The 14,760-nt window shown below is 31.4% G+C and overlaps 1 protein-coding gene across 2 annotated transcripts in view; it reads right to left on the bottom strand.

The window, feature by feature from the left end:
• N (neurogenic locus Notch protein) overlaps nt 1–14,760 on the bottom strand; it is a 196,344-nt gene that overhangs the window by 165,259 nt on the left and 16,325 nt on the right. The window lies entirely within an intron of this gene.

The raw sequence follows: 14,760 nt of genomic DNA, 5'->3' as shown, positions 1-14,760 counted from the left end.
ATGGAAAAAGTTGCCATTTGTTGAGTTCACTTTTCAAATGATTTTTCCCGTGAGTCGTTCTGAGTGAAACTGGCATTATAATCTTGGCCCTACATATGACCCACTGCTTAATTCGCCCTAGGTATTACAAGATCGGCTGATATTAAGGCCCTTGTATTACAAGAATGATTCAGTTTCATGGTGTATTGTTTTCGTTGAAGAATAAAAAGTATACTAGCTTTATAAAATAGCTACCTGATGTCAAGAATTTGTAGCTTGTGGTATAATGCATCAAAAAAAAAACGAGAAGGTTTACGGTATATTATTTTAGGATTCGTTTTTGTATATTTTCAAGAGTTCTGACAATTTTTTTGTTTATTCCACCCAATTATTCCATATTACAAAAAAGATTCTACTAATGTATAATAGAGAATTTTGAGTTGTTTAAGTTTGAGTATTACTTTCGATAAGTTTATTTGATTAACCATATCACTTTAATTTAATAAAATAAGAAAGAAAACATATTTTTGCATGATAAAATATTTTTGCTGGTTGGTCAAAAGGGAATGGGCACTTTTTTGCATGAACATTCAACATCAACCTTTTTTATGTTATATCTTACAATATAAATGAAATACAAATGAAAAGTGATATTTATCACTAAGAACGACATTTCTGCTTTTTTATAAGGACCTAAGAAAAGTACAGTTTTTCATTAAGAAATTATCAAAATAAGTGTTTTCGGAAAGTAAAACCAATTCTTTCGCCCATACAAACAGTTATGTAATATGACACTCTGAAATGAAAATAGGGAAAACCGTTTAGGCTTTCTACTTCTCCATTAATATATAAAGAGTGAAGAACTTCCTAACAAAGGCGGAAAAAAAATATATTTTTAATTTTATTATCAACTGATATTACTCCTGGTAGATGAGCAGTAGTCTTTCCCTAAAAATATTTTCTGTTTTCAATACAAATTTTCAGTCGAGTAATAATCGAATTATAATCATCCGCCTACTTTTATATATAGCAATCGGGGCCCTATTTCAAAGGAGGGTTATGTCTAATGTAACCTAATGTAAGTGAAAAAACAGGCGTGAACTAAGACCTAATTATTTGTTTCTTACATACTACGAATTATAATGATATTGAAAATGTTGTTGAATTCTACGATGTTCAAGATCCGGTCTTAATTTTCAACTTTAGATAATGAACGAAAGGAAACGCCAAGTTGTTTTTTGTCCATCTCTGAAAATTCATCGATGGCAAAGATTGACTATTATCTTTTCTGTTCTGGTTCAATAATGATAAGACATGTATTACTTCATAAATTACGACACTGAATATGATGGAACATACATATCTGTTTAAAAAAAATCTGTTTTTCCGTTAACCATTTACCGCCCCCTAACGAGAAACAACTCTCGAAAGTCGAAACTTGTGCGAGCCAAGGACTAACGAGGTCTTACCTTTTAACATGTGATACCTAACACGGGTTGGACAATAGGAAGTGAAAATCGATCGTCCGACCTTGCGGTTCAAACCACCGGTTCACACAGCGATGGATTGAGTGAGTGAAGCAAATCACCCCCGTCAACCCACCAGGCTACCGTCCCACCAAATTGATATATGATGAATATATTTTTTTACTCCCGTATGCGATATTTTGTAGGTGAAGTATCACTTCATGCACCGTGCGTGAAAGTATTTTTATGCACAGGTTAGAAGTGAGTAGTTGGCTGTGCTTTGAGTTTTATGTTTCACATGACAGTCTTACAATATTTCCAAGTTTGTTTATCACTAATTCATACACCACATTTTTCTTTTACTTTAACGAAAGTTCTCTAGGTGACACCGATATATAATCAACATATTTTCTAAACTTTCTCTTTCAACTCGGAAAATTAGCCATTTGACACTTTTAATATACTTTTTCCCGAGTCAATAACTTGAAATTTGTTAGAGAAAATTACCCCAATTTTTTTTTTAATGGTGTAAAATGATTCAATTCATCCTTACTGTTGATGTTAAAGATGAAGTAAAATTTGGTGTACACGGAAAAAAAAGATTTGTTACTTCAAAGAAATTTATTTAGTCTAATTTATTTCATCACTTTGATTAAATATCATTCATTCCAAACGACGTGTGTATTGTTTCGATTAGATGATAATTTTGCGGAGACAAAATGAAATTCTCATTTTAATTTCTCTAATATTTCAATTCAAGAGGTCTTTTACTTAGTCAAATGAATTGTGGATCATTTCAAGAATAACATTTATTGAGTTCTCAAAATAATTCGGTTGAGTCAAACAATAAAATTTCATCAAATCAAAAGTACGTCTGTTGAATGAAAACTTTCCAATTCAGTTTAACACTATGGGGTGCTGTTTTGACACTAATATATAACTGAAAATTTATTTTCACTTCAACAATACATATCAATACCTTTAACTAATTTTGGAAATAATTTCAAGACTATGGATAATTTCATTTCAATATTTTTATTATTTGTTGGTTTGAAAAATTAAATTGTTTCCTTGAAAGAAATGATATAGTTGAAATACTTCTAAGGAAATAGAGTGCCGGTCGGCACCATTTGCGTTTTCGCAAGAACCGTAAACTAATCACGAATGGAATAAGAATTAAAAATGGGTGTTGGGTTTTCTACAAGGAAATGACGAAGAGGTTTACAGTTTCTTTTTGATTATACGTGGATTGAAGTTTTTCAGTGTTCTCACAGGTATGTTGATAATATACTTTCTTTCATTCCATATTTTGAAATAATTATGAATAGCATGTATTGGATAAACGGACATCGTTTTTTTCAAGCACGTGCCCATAAATTTTTCTTGACAGCTATCTATAAAAGTGGCTTGAAGTTCTTATTGTTTAATGTAATGACTGAAGGAAAGCTTCCATGTTTTCAATTCTGTTTTTAAAAAAGTATAAGTTGTCGAGTGAAATGATTATCATTGAAAGGTAGGTAGGTATGCATACACTGGGTACCTAGTTGACCTTTGATTTTTGGATACGGAGGAATTGGACATTTTCAGAGTAAATACAATTAAGTCAGCGAAGAGCTGTACCTTTAGTTCGGATTCTAAATTTGTTACATCATAAATAATTGAATGGTGCCGTAAACAATGATTTCATTTTCATCATGATAGTATATACTGAATCCTTGAAGGAACATCTTTTTAAGATTTTTCTTTCAAAGAACATTGTGAAATAATCACAGTTTTCTCTTGTATTACTTTATTGAAATCAGTAATACCGAAAAAGGAAAGTTATTTGTAACATATTTACAGAAATAATGACATCCAACAAAACTACAGGAACTCAAAACATGCAATATAATCTCTTTTATTTTTAGACATGGAGGAATTTCATAATAACTTGGGATTAAATGACCTGATTGGCATTTTTAAAGGTAAAAAAATACATATATTATTCATCTCCTAATAATATACTTAAAACACATACTTTTCAGACAGACAATGATGTAACCTTAGACATAGCTAAAAGGCTCACTGATGAGGAAATGAAAGAAAAGACTCCCCCAATTGGCAAAAGAAAAATATTCAATCAAGGAAGCAATTGATGGAATAAATTAAGAATCATATATAACAGAGGTATGTCTTTCATTCATAACTTTAATAATAAATATGTATACCATTACAATTAAAAACATATTCAGTTTTCTCAAATAACTATATATTTTTGCGATTTGCTGTAGATACTTATTATTATTCAGGTCTATACCTAAGTAATTGAATGCTAGAATTCTTAAATTTAATAGATTTGAAGGCCTGAAAGTTATGATTGGAGACCTAGGTAAATTTTGTCATCACAATCATATTTCTAATCAAATTTTTCTGTGATGAAGTACGTCATTGTTTTTTTCCTATTATCAAAAAATAAGGGTATTTCCTTTTATTAAATTGGATTTGTACAAAAAATAAATAATTATATTTTTATATTTCTATGAGATAATATCTAAGCTAGTTAGTAGAAATTGATCCAATAGTATTATTGCGAAAATGTAGACTATCACTAATCTCTGTTCTCTTTCATTTTAGATCATTACTTCAGTGAAAGGTTTCGAAATCAACTCTAATTGTTTTTGAGTAGATATCACCAATAATAATAATAATAAATAATAAAATATGTTAATGTTTTATATTAGGATTAACCAAGTGTGAAAAATTTATATTTTCATTTAAATATTTGTAGAAGTCTATCATAATTTATTAATTGTTTGAATAAATTTGGTACTAAAATTTCTCGATTTTTATTTATATTTTGCTCATTCTCACGTTGAACAATTTTCCATGGCATTTACATAATCAGTATTGAATATGAAATATTATCCGCAAGACTCCCATCAGCAGCTGATTAAGAAATCGTGATACGTAAGTAGATCAATACTCCAGTTGAGAAAATGATACAAAGTGTATTTAATGTATTGAGAAATCGGATTGTTGAACAAACTATAATATATTCTCAGAATTATTCAATAATTTGATCTATTTTGATTGGAGATTTATGTAAATTCAATCACTTTTCTCAATATACTAAAAATATACGTAATGCTTTTTATCTACAAACTTAAAAAACATATTGAAGTTTTAGAGAAGAGAAAAGTCATTTTCTGAAACTACATTACTACCAACGAGATGCTGGTACTCAGATTAGTATAATATTTGGTTAATTGAATCCAATAACCAAATTCAAACAAGAGGGAAGGATTTTGATTTGTAACTTTATTTCATTTGGTACATCATTATTCATACTTATTTTGAACTTTAGAAATGCTTTATTCTATCAGAAAGATACTCACAATGAGGTATAAACATTGTTCGTTCAACTACTATTCATTATTTGATCAACAAAATCATTACTTCAGTGGAAAATTTCCCATTATCAAAACAAGCACAGTTCTCCATCATCCTGCAGATATATTATGTTTCTTCAACATAACATTTACTCAAATAGAAAATACATTTGATTATTTCAATCAGATCCACTATTTCACCCATCTTTAAATTTTGTTTGTTCAATAGAATATTCGAATTACTCTAAATCATTCTCGCTATCAATTAGACAAAATATTACTTGAATTCAATTCTTCTTTGAATTGAAATAACTAATGGATGTGATTGTTTCAATGAAATATTTGTTTGATACAATGAACATATGCTTGAAGAAATAGTTAGGAGTCAAGAATTCTTTTAACTTGCATCAACAAAATATTTTGTCGTGCATATATGACACTTTTATTTCTTTGAATGAAGTGAATTTTATTTCATTTAACAAATCTTTTTTTTCCGTGTATGAATCAGCCATTAGTAAATTCTTAATTTTTGTTTTGCTAATGAAAGCAGCAGGTGAATTAAATGAAGATAAAATAAAATATCAGCAGTCAACAGATCCGTAACAAATCAAACATCGATGTCCGCGATTGAGGATGACAGTGTTTCGTGTAAGTGAAATATTACCTCTTTTTTATATGATATTATGTATACTATAATTCCAAAATAATTGGCACTAAATTCTCTGAAATGACTGACGTTTTTGCCTTAATCTACCTCTTGCAGTGGCCTACGAACATTATACTGAGCAGATGAAGAAAATTGATGATGAAATATATAGAATCACAAACCTGAAAACAATGTTTTCGTTTCAATGCAATATTTCTGAGAATTTAGTGCCTATTATTTTAGAATTGTACTAAAAACAACCCTGTAAATGATATCTGACTCAATTCTATAACGAATGTTTGGAGTACAAATTGAATAGGAAAAAGTGTTTTTTGTATTATTCAATGTTCATTCGAAAGTAGTTGTTTCGAAAGTATTTTTCTTTCGTGTGATTCGATGTTTATATGAAAGTAGTTGTTTCGAGAGGGCTTTTTATTCCAGTTTGTATCTGAAAGTAATTTTATGCATGATTTACACATCTTTCTAAATACTTCATTTTGAAATTGATTGCTTTCTATCTTTGAATTTTCAACTGAAATAGAAATTAAAATTATAAAAAAAATAATTATCCTGAGTAAGATCAAATGAAACAATAGGTAGGTAGCAACACCGACATATTAGGCCGCACCGATATATTCAGTTAAAAGAGAAATAATCCAGAACATATCAGAATGAATAGGTGATATTCTGATACAATTTCGTTTGTCATATTTTCATCAGTATGATCCGAAGTTTGAAAGCAAATTTTCTAGTAGATCGCATTAGCATAACAAAAGAATCATTAACCCAAATTCTACATATTATATAATGCACACTCCCCCAAATTATTTATGGGAATCAAGTATTACTTCGCACATGTTAACTCAGAGTATCAAACCCACTACAAAATAATAAAAAAATCTGAACAAAGCCGAGGACGCGTATACTAGATCTCAACGCACATGTTTATCTAAATATATCAACCCTCGACAAAAAACTAGCTCGCCATGTGTAGGAAGAATAGGTGAAAACGTACCCCAAAAGGGAACAAAGGATACAGATTCTTTTCAATATCGAAATTTATATAACACGTTAGTGCCTCTCCCAGACGCATATGTTACGATTTATATGGTTAATCCCGATCCATCGAGAATAGACAAGTGGAGCAGTGCACAGAATGAGATGTGGTTTGCCGAAATCAATGGACCAATTAACCCTACTCTTATAATGAACCTATTGTTCGCAAATGGTTACCGCACAATTTCGTCGATTGTTATATCGCTGCTTCCTGATCGATAGGATTAATCGTTTCGGATTTTAATTGATGAATTTTAAACGGTCAGCGGTTTTTGAATGGCAAGTGCCACGATCGGTGCTTTCAATTCGTCATATCATTCATATGGAACGTAATAATTTGGTCATTTGTTCAATTGTTCAGAAGATTAATAGTAGATTATACGATATTACTTATGCCTTTGTTGTGAATATATTCATCAGAGATTCTTTATGTGTTTCTCAACGTTCTTATACTCTCAGAAAGTCCTAAGAAACAGATTTCAAAGTCGTTTATTTCAATATCTTCATGAAAAACACTTCGATTGAACGATTACTAGACTCTTACCTTACTGACGAGTTGACATTTATAATGGAACTGGTCGATACTCTATGGAAATTATTTATAACTGATTCAAACAACATTGAGATTTGTGAGACTTCCACTCATTAGTTAACAGTTAACATTAGTTAACTGTTTCGCTATACAATAGCTTCATCGGGCATGTTTGAAAATATGTTTAAAATATGTTTTTTCCGTTAACCAGCTATCGCACCCGTACGAACAACAACCCTCAGAAGTCGAAACTTGTGCGAGCTAAGGACTAACGAGGTCTTATCTTTTAACGTGTGATTCCTAACGTTTGGACGATAGCAACTGAAAATCGAACGTTCAGTCTGGGGCTTGAACCATCAACTCACACATCGGCCGAATGACTGAGTGAACAAAGCACCCACGTCGAACTGCCCGGCTACCGACCGACCGCATGTTCAGTACTATTGCATGGTGAAGTGTGTTCTGTAAACTGTCAAATGAAAATATCATAATAAAGTTTCAATCAAATACAAATCGGCGTTTGTTTGTTGAATATGAAGGTATCAGCTCATACAATTCTAAAAATTATTCGGATATTCCGAAGGATTTAGCTTACGACTACTTTTTAATTTATTAACGGTCTTTGTTTCTCCGAAAATTCTAAGATATATACATGCACATGACATGAAGAACTTTGGGATTATTGATGGTGAAACCGATTGCATTTGTTTGCAAAGTGATACAGGTGTTCTAAAACGACAGGTGTTGATATTTCAAAAGGGAAAACTATGAACTAGAATTAGAGAACTAAGAATTTGGCTTAAAAATTGACCGCCGAGGAGACTACTACTAAAATAAGCAGTTTTTGTTTTCAATCTATCCATCAATCTTCTCAACGAGAAATATTCACGCTAATGTTAGCAAAGTGTTTTATATGGACAAAGAGTAGATAATTATATATGCAAAAGATTTATAAGGTATAGTTCAAGTAAAAGATATAGTGCCCCCTACCTTCCAGCAGTTCCCCTTTAATAACACACACAACGGCGGTACTCATCGCTACATTCTATTGGTCACCGTAACATGACTTCAAATTTAATTTTATGACTCTTCAGCAATCATAAAACTCGGTTACTAAAAATTAACCAATACGAACCGCCAATTCTTCAGTCCACGTGGACTAATTCGTTGCGGCATAATTCCTTTGTATTGGTTTTTTTGGCCTTTGAATTCGCCGACACCTTTAAGGTTACTATATCGGTTACTTCGACTATACGTAACATTATTTGAGTTTCTATAAACATCAACGTTGCAACTGCTTTCTCTATTTGCCTTCCACGCCCTGTTAAAGGTTAGAAAACATTGAAAGGTTATTTTTATCACCCAACCAATGCTAAATTAGCTCTATTAGGTATTTTGATCGATTGAAAAAAGTATTTGTTTCTGAATTTCCTAAAAAATCAATGAGCTTTCATGAATGAAAATATTATTAACTTATGTAATTGAAAAAAATATTACATGTACTGTTTGCTTTTAAAAAATATATCGCTGAAAAAGTCAAAAAAGTCTACTCGGTTTGTTAGTTTCTTGCATCATAATGAGTGTAAAATAATTTTGGTAAAAACGATTTTGTATTTCTAATAATATAAGCACTACCCAAAAACATTAACTTTTCCATTACGCATGTTGATTATCTTTCTCATAACGTTTGTGCTCAAGCATCATATATACATATATGACATACGCATACATATGAAGACATATTGAATTGTTTTGTTATAACGAGCATGATACTAACCGAGCTGGATCACAAAAAAACATTTCCTGTATAATATATACTAGGTATCTACTATAAACATATTCATCATTATATCATGAAATCTAGTAAATATTTACGAGAAAACGATTAATGCGTCAACAAAACTTGATAAGTACATAAATTCTAAATTAATTTTCATGGGAACGTTATTCGCTTTGGATAAGGGTTCACAAAGATATGAGAGGCAGCTGTAGCAACATTTTAGATAACTAATTGGAATTAACATAAACAGTTACATCAGATAGATAGATCGCGAGAATTGATGTGTAGGAAATTAGTCTCATTAGATATTGAATTGACATTTTCAGAGGATGTGAATTCAGGAGATGAATGTAATTTTGAATAGCAGAGTTAACTCAATTACTTCATTTTAATATGAATCAATTTGACATTTTCGGAATTCCGAGAATGTCACATAAGGCAGGCAGTTAGGACACTATTGTTAATTTGATCGAAAGTAAAATTAAGTGTTAACTGATATCAAATTATTTTGCACATTTCAAGATATTTTCTAATACATTAAATCGAAGAAACAAAAATTAGGTATTTGTGTAATTTTTAAATTTAACTAATTTGTAGTCGGTACCAAGTCGAAATAGCGATATACCGACTTATTTATGGTAATTTTTGGAATTTGTATTCAACAATGTGAAATCTTGCTTTTTAAATACATGTAATAATTTTATGTGACCTCTCCAATACTGAGTTGTCGATTTAAGTGAAATGACAAATATTTTTCATCAGTTCGGACTTCCATTGTATAATATAATATAAATTGATTTGAAACCCCTGAAAAAAATTTAAAAAAATTAATAGGATTAACCGAAAATAACAACTTTATTAAACAAACACTGAAATTACAAAGAAATAACATACAACCAAACCCCTGAAAAAAATTTTAAAAAATTAATAGGATTAACCGAAAATAACAACTTTATTAAACAAACACTGAAATTACAAAGAAATAACATACAAGCAACAACCAAACAAATAAAAAAATTGAAATATTAATAAAAACTTAAAAATTGAAATGAAAAAATATTATTAACAAAAAATGAAAAATAAAAATTAAGAGATTTGAAACCAAGTTATGTCACGACGTTTCGATTGATAACAGTTATCACCCGAAGACAATTGTGGATACTAAAAATCGAAACGTCGTGACATAACTTGGTTTGAAATCTTTTTATTTTTATTTTTCATTTTCTGTTAATAATATTTTTTAATTTTTATTTCTCAGTTTTTATTAATATTTCCATTTTTTTATTTGTTTGGTTGTTGCTTGTATGTTATTTCTTTGTAATTTCAGTTTTTGTTTAATAAAATTGTTATTTTCGGGTAATCCTATCAATTATTTTAATTTTTTTCAGAGTTTTCAAATCAATGTATATTATATAAGACAATGGAAGTCCGAACTGATAAAATACACCACGAAACATTGTCAACCACCTTCAGACAAATATTTTATCATTATTATTTGAGTTCCAGAAGCACCGACTGCTAAGGTCATCAGCCAATTATCAAAAAATATACAAAATGGTGTTCGAAAGTTGTGTTGGTTCAAGTACAACTCACTTAATAACGTATTCTAAAAACACTTTATTGTGTGATTTTCTCACACGCCCGAGGAAGCCATTGTATGGCGAAACACGTGTTGTGTTTTTGTAAAATTATCTAGTGAAAATCACACAATAAAGTGTTTTCAGAATACGTTAGTTATGGATTTTCATCAAGTATCGGCCGATTCCATCATATAACTCACTTAATAAGTGGGGTGTAAAGATATAGTATTTCTTTTCCTATAAATTCCAATTTATTTAATAAAACAAACCGATATCTTTTTTATGCACAAATTTGAGAAAATACCCCAAGTCCTATTACCTCATTGGCATTTTAGGTCAAGAAAATTTCGTTTGATTATTTCAAGAGCTATTTTCGAATTTTCTCTGATAAAATTCCAGGGCTACAAACTGTACACTGTCGTCCATCCTCTCAAGTGTGATCTTTATTCAATCAACCTCAATTATTTACAATCCAGATATGACTAGAAAAAAACTATAAATTTTCCTAAAATCGCCATTTTTTGATCTACAACATTTCTGTATTTTTCGACAACTTCTGTCTCATAAGAAAGTTGTGCTGATGTGAAATCTGAATACCCTCAGACACTTACAAATGAGCCGATACTTATCCGGTTCTTTCCACATTTTATGCATTTTCCATTGCCATTCCAAGTTGAGCGCATAACCTTTACTGTATATTCAGCGGTCCCTCATTAGTTCCATTGTTTCCGAGACGTGTGGGTCTGATTTATTTCGATATCCCGAGTATATACGAGCCCGGGCGAAACCCGTATGGAATATATATTCATAGGGCGTACGAGAAAAAAAGGCGAGCATGTGTGCGGAGGTTTCGGAGCACAAAAGAACAGCGCACACAAATGCACACGTATAAGCCGAGTGGGTACCAGGTATAAAGTAATGTTAATCAAAATCAATAGTTGAGGTACCCTGTGGACAAAACTAATGGTCGGTTCTTCAGTTCATCGAATAATGCTCGTGTAGTTTTCATCCGAAGGTATTTTGACAAAAAAAGACAATTAACGTCTCCAGAATAAGTGCCTTTTCTTTATGAACTTCATAGTATAAAAATGCTACAATTATAAATATCAAAATCAATAATAATCCATCACTTTAAGAGATGATAGATTGGTTCCATAAAGTGGAAGGATCCCTGCAATGACATTGTCTATCTAGCTGTTGTTTATCTAGCAAACACTTTAGTTGAACAAAATGGAAGACTACATCATTCGTTATCGTGTATTCCAACCAGCGATAAAACAGCATATGAAACTTGTTTAAAATGCAAGATTTTTGCAACTGATGTGTTCGTGTTCTAAAAATCACTCGTGGGATAATCTGCGTTATTTGTTTACTACTTGAATTTTCAATGGTTGCAAATCATGACCGAGTGTCAAAATGATTGAAGAGGAGGATGTTCACCGAAAAATTAAATCCAGTATATCATGCTGAATCCGATGCTTTGGAGCATTCTCCTGAATGTATTCTCAACTCTTCTGGTAAAATATTGACTGCTGAGATAGAAAACTGATACCGAAACCAGGAAGGGACGACAAAAATGAGATATATGAATAGGACACAAATGAAAGACAGAAAAAAGACACAAGTTTATGATAATTATAACGAAGACCTGAGCATCCAAAAGAATGTTTTCTGTTCTGAAAAGATATCAAATAAACTGTTAAAAAATTGAACTCTAAAGCTGATGTTGTTTTCGTTTTTCTTTGTCAAGCAATGTCAATAAATTTGAAATACTCGCATATTTTGGCATGTCGTTTTGAGGTTATGAATCCATATTCATATTACCGAGGTCATTAAAGTATTCTGTTGCACGGTGGAATGAGAATTTCGAACCATGAATGTGAAATATGTCGTAGATGGATAACAAAATCAGAATTTGTACAAAATAATATGATTAGTGAACAAGAAGTTTTATGCTCAAGGGATTTGTGTCCAAAAGAAAGCGACAATATTCCACATGATTTATCAAAATACGTGGAACAACCTATTTGTTGTTGGTGTAAGATAATTATTAAAATGTAGATTTAGAAACTTTCTGTGAATGCTCTATAATTATCTATCCATCCATCGATCTATACATCTATCTATCAATCCATCCATTTATTCACCTAACCATCTATATGTGTATATACCTATATAGATTTTTATCTAGCCATCTATCCGAATAAATGAAATTTTACCCGATAATACTGTATTAGACAAACTATTTAATTTTATTCACTACTGTCATTTTCCTAGACAAAAACTGGATTTGGGAATATAATCTGAATATAAGAAAACGGTTTATCGAAATAATAAGAACAAACACTTCAATTTGTTCTATAAAAACGAATATGAAAATAAATATGACCGATTAAACTCAGCAAAGTTGCTTCATTTGTTTCTCATATGTTGTTAACATTTCGAAAGTTTATATATTTGGGGTTTTTATTCTCTGACAATATCGAAGAGAAAAGGTGAATCTTATTTGGCAACAAATTTACAAATGCTAGTAGCAATATCTTATAATACGTATGATGATGGTAAATATTGTTCAATTTGAAAATCACAATTCACTGCAGTTTTTGTTAATAATGATTCATATTCAACAATCCGGCAACAACAACGGAAATTATCGGAAACTTTCGTCTCGCATATTCAAGGTCAAAGAGCTTTGACACCTTTATTGTCTTTGGGGTTTTGAGGAATGTAAATATCATGTAAATTTCAATCAAACGCAGATCAATCTTTAGGAATGCGCTAAAAGTTTTTTACATATCTACAACGTATAATGATATGAAACAATGACTTGACAGGGTGAAGGAAATAATGAAACAACAAAACCTAATCGTCCATTGAGGTCGTCACATCTTCCTAAATGATGAATTATGATCACTGTTATGTGCATTCCAATAGTTGTGGTAAATTCAATGAGTTGATTCAAATGTAATAACCAATATAGGTTAATAACCAATTTGACCTAAAAGACACTAGAGGAAAACAATGGATATGAGATATGAATTATACTGGTTAGATTGTACAAAACATCATTTTTGTTCATTCCATTAGTTCGTTGATGAACAATGGAAAACGGGTTGGAGCGAATAAGAATCCTGAGCAACACCAGCTTTGACAATATTCTTGAGGTAGAGACATAATCTGTCGATCTGACAGATGATAAACCCCTATTGTGCAGGGCTAACTAAAGAGTATTGTCAGTTCATTTAGCCGTTTTATGAATCTATTCATTAGATGTTTCGGTATTGTGGATTATAATGCGAAAAGAATGGATGGTGTTGCCATGTTATGAATAATAACTGTTGAATGGAATGCAAATTGTCCAGCTAACAAATTTGCTCCTCATGTTGGCATTGCACCTACTATCTAGACTTTATGATGATGGAATTGTCGATTTGGACAGAAAAATTCTCAGTTAGCTATTCTATATTAATTTATAATCAACCATTCTTAACATGCCTACATAGGTTTCAAGCATCAACAAATATGTTTGGAGGGACGGTAGCCGGTTGGTTAGCGTGAGTAGTTCATTCTACTCATGCAGTGGTTCAATCCCGATGGCCCGACGATTGATTTATCACTGCGTATCACACTTTGAAGGGTAAGACCTCGGACAAGTTTCGAGAGTTGTCATTCGTAAGAGAACAATTAGTTAACGGAAAAATATATTTCAACGTATAGTATTCAGCTGAATCAGAGCATTTTATAGTAATGCCAACGGTTCTGCTAAACTAATGGTAAAAATACTTTTTCATATCGTTAATGACTGATGCCCATAAGCAATAAAAGTGTAGCGAACAAAGAACCTACTAGTTCCTAATCCATCGGCCACCCTGTAGATTCGAAACAGAATGAGACCTGGGCGTGCCTCGGCCACTCGACAACACACCAGATAATAGATAATCCTTTTTTCTACCCACACTGTGCTTGCTCTCTCTGCTGCGTGTACCTACCCAGCGGAGAGAACTGGCATCCTTACCTGCAATAATTTTATGTAGGCGCCCGAACACCACACGAATCTTTGATTTACACCAAAATAATCTTCATATTACAATCGGATTAAATGAGGGGCATACAAGACGATAAAAAATACCTACCCAAGAGTTTACGGATTGAAACGAGCATAAAAACATATTTTATGGGCTTTAGCGCAACCATAAAGTTTATAGCTGGCCTTTGTAACTGTGAACTAACGTCAAACAAAAAGGTTTACCCCATATTATCAAAATTAATTGAGCAATTATTCGGGACCGCTGTTTCTAATGAAGTTTTCTGATGTTACGACCATAAAAATATGTTAGATTTTCATAGAACCCA

The sequence above is a fragment of the Leptinotarsa decemlineata genome, unplaced genomic scaffold (assembly GCF_025532065.1).
Source record: "Leptinotarsa decemlineata unplaced genomic scaffold, Ldec_3_MD MMD2_tig00000199_RagTag_RagTag, whole genome shotgun sequence".
Lineage (NCBI taxonomy): Eukaryota > Metazoa > Arthropoda > Insecta > Coleoptera > Chrysomelidae > Leptinotarsa > Leptinotarsa decemlineata.
Note: the sequence above shows the minus strand (reverse complement) of the source record. Positions and strands in the feature narration are given on the sequence as shown.